Consider the following 372-nt stretch of genomic DNA (forward strand, 5'->3'; position numbering starts at 1 on the left):
GGGTGACCGGAGAGTCAGAATGGGAGCTGGGAAGTTAATTAAATGAAGAAGCGAAAGGAAAAAGGAGGATGAATCTATTTACCTCGAGGAAGGCCCCCAGTGAGTCCCAGACTTGTTGTGTAGGATCGACATAGACGATCCTCTGGATGACTTCGGGCAGTGAGCACCCGTCTACCAGCTTTTTTATTAGATCCCTGTCACTAAAAGGATCATCCCCCTGCTCCTCTTCAGAGCCACGGGACTCTTTAGTGGCAGCCCGGTGACTACCGACCCTGCGGGCCAAGGTCTTCCTCCTCTCACCCCTTGGCACCTCCTCAGGATGGGTCTCTGAAGCGGGGACCTCGGTAGGAGAACTCAAACCCCTCGGGGAGG

This window comes from Elaeis guineensis, chromosome 8, assembly GCF_000442705.2.
Source record: "Elaeis guineensis isolate ETL-2024a chromosome 8, EG11, whole genome shotgun sequence".
NCBI lineage: Eukaryota > Viridiplantae > Streptophyta > Magnoliopsida > Arecales > Arecaceae > Elaeis > Elaeis guineensis.